This window comes from Betta splendens, chromosome 19 (assembly GCF_900634795.4).
Source record: "Betta splendens chromosome 19, fBetSpl5.4, whole genome shotgun sequence".
Classification (NCBI taxonomy): domain Eukaryota; kingdom Metazoa; phylum Chordata; class Actinopteri; order Anabantiformes; family Osphronemidae; genus Betta; species Betta splendens.
In genome coordinates, this window is record NC_040898.2 from 762,526 (window position 1) to 765,111 (window position 2,586).

The window sequence follows — 2,586 nt, forward strand, 5'->3', positions numbered from 1 at the left end:
TTGTTCTGAGACAGACTGTGAATGTGGATACTGTGACTTCTGTTCAGTTCTGTGACGGCTGTGATCAGATAGAAGCAGGAGAAGCTCCGTGCATGGATGACATGTCTTAGTCTCAGGCTTCGCTAATAGCTGCTCTCCACAAAACAAAATGACACTTTTCAGCAGCATCATCAGATCTGCTGTAACTTGGTGACCTGCCAAACTAGCACCAGCGCTCATTAGTGGACGAGGACCCAGCAGTGATCCTCTGGGTGGGGGTGCAGGTCAAAGGGCGCGGCGGTGAAGGTTGACGTCCACCCTCCTCTGCTGCAGGCTCACATCATGCGTCATCTGCAGCCATGGAGTGGGCGGAAACGAAGCCAGGCGTCGCATGGCTGGTTAGTTAGACCACTGTAAACCAGCTCACGTCCACTGGTGTGGACGTTAGAGGAGCACCTGTCCACAGAGAAGACAGAGCTGCATCAGCTCCATGATGCATGCAGACCGCTGGCTTAGCTCCACTTGCAGCCACTCACAGATCACAGGTCATTACAGACAACCAAGAGTCCCAGACACAGAACCAGAAGTGGGTCTGTGACACTGAGTTAGTGTGACTGTGGGTTGTTTGATGACTGTGTCTGGTGAAGGGGGTGTTTCCCTGTCGTCCCTCTGAAGCTCAGGCCTGTCAATGGCTTCATGTAGTGGTGAACGGTGTGGCTGTTAATCAGGCTTCTTCATTTTGTCTGCTAAATTATCACAGGGAGCTTCTGCTCAGCTAATTGTATGATGTGTTACACACTGTGCAGCTCCTGGAGGCTCTGTGGTCCTGGACCGTATAAATAACACAGACTTGACTTTATTGGTATCGACAGATGTTCTTGGGGTGAGTAGACAGCAAAGATGTTACTACTGATAGTAAGGTTGCATAAGTGTCACACGGCTGCTTGATCTGTTACCAGGATAGAGCTAATGGTGTGTGTGTGTGTGTGTGTGTGTGTGTGTGTGTGTGCGTGTGTGTGTGTGTGCGTGCGTGCGTGCGTGTGTGTGTGTATGTGTGTGCGTGCATGCGTGTGTGTATCTGTGTGTGTGCATGCTTTCGGGTGTGTGCGTGTGTGTATCTGTGTGTGTGTGTGCGTGTGTGTATCTGTGCATGTGCGTGTGTGCGTGTGTGTATCTGTGTGTGTTTATCTGTGTGTGTGTGCATGCTTTCGTGTGTGTGCGTGCGTGTATCTGTGTGCGTGTTCGTGTGTGTATCTGTGCATGTGTGCACGTGCGTGTGTGTATCTGTGCATGTGTGCATGTGTGTGTGAGTGATTTATTCCAGGACAGGCACTATTAGATTCAGTGCTGGGCGGTGGTGGAGGCAGCTGCAGCGCTGTCACTGATAAACCCATCAACCCCCTCAGTCGTTGTGTAGCTCTGAGCAGAGGCGTTGTTCTCTGGCTGAGGTGTGGCAAGGTCACCTGACTGGACAGTAGAGGCTCCGACCACCACGTACAAGCACATGTACAGTAGCGCTTGTACAAATACAATCCTTGTTCTTTTACATCCAACAAGAGGAACGGGACTATTTTTAGCTTGTTTTTTAGGATCATTTTGTACATTTTCCTTCGTCCCTTCTCTCTGAGAGCACGTTGATCTGCGTTGGAGCTTTGAACGGCCTCTGGGCAGCAGGACGGGCTGAGGCAGTGGTGCTAAAGTGAGCAATAATACATGGGATAAAGGGCGCAGACGAACTCCAGCGATCCGTCCACAGCTCGTTAACTGCTGTGACTCCACCTGAGCGTCGGTCCAGATGTGTTCAGGTCCAGAGTCTGTGCTGCTGGGCCGTCAGTGTAGTTTGTAGCATGATCCTCTGTGACATGATGACAGACTCTTGATGTTCTGCTCCATGGCGGTGGCGACGCCTGGATTCATCTCAGGGTCTGATGGTTTAAAGCTGTTCTGGGATCAGACCAACCTGGAAGCTGCAGTGGCAAAAAGTGTACGAAGAGAATGATAAGTTAGACCCTGAACACTGTGAGAGTTCATAAAATGGGAACAGCACATTTGTTACATAATGATGTTCATGACCAGAGTAGCTGCGCTGAGCCCGTGTCCCGTGGTCCTCATTCATCCCCTCAGACCGCTGGCGCTGCTGCTCCAGGCTCTGGTTGTGTGGGTGAGAGTTTGATGTGACCTCCTCTTCTGGCCCATCCCATGCCCAGCACAGGTCTCTGGACCCTGGGACGGTGCGGTGAAAGGCTGAGGGCCGGAGCAGCTGTGGCTCCAGTGTGTGTGCGCTCGTGGCTGCGTGGATCAGGGGCGGCCGGGCCGTTGTGTCGTTCTGCTCGGTGCTGTGCTGTCGCAGCTATCGCTGAGCGCTTCCACAGATGAAGGTCCCTCTATCCATCCGCCCTTTTGGATGCGGACAGGTGACACCTTAAGGTGACCCAGCAGCCACAGCATCCAGTTCACGCACCGCTGCACAGTTAATCAGCTGACTGAGGAACACACCCACTACCAGGAAGTAGTCCTGTCCAGTCTGTCTCTGCTAAGGGTTGGATTTCATTTAAGTAGCTGCCGTCCATTGAGCTGCACTCAGTAGCTTCACTATAACAGACAACC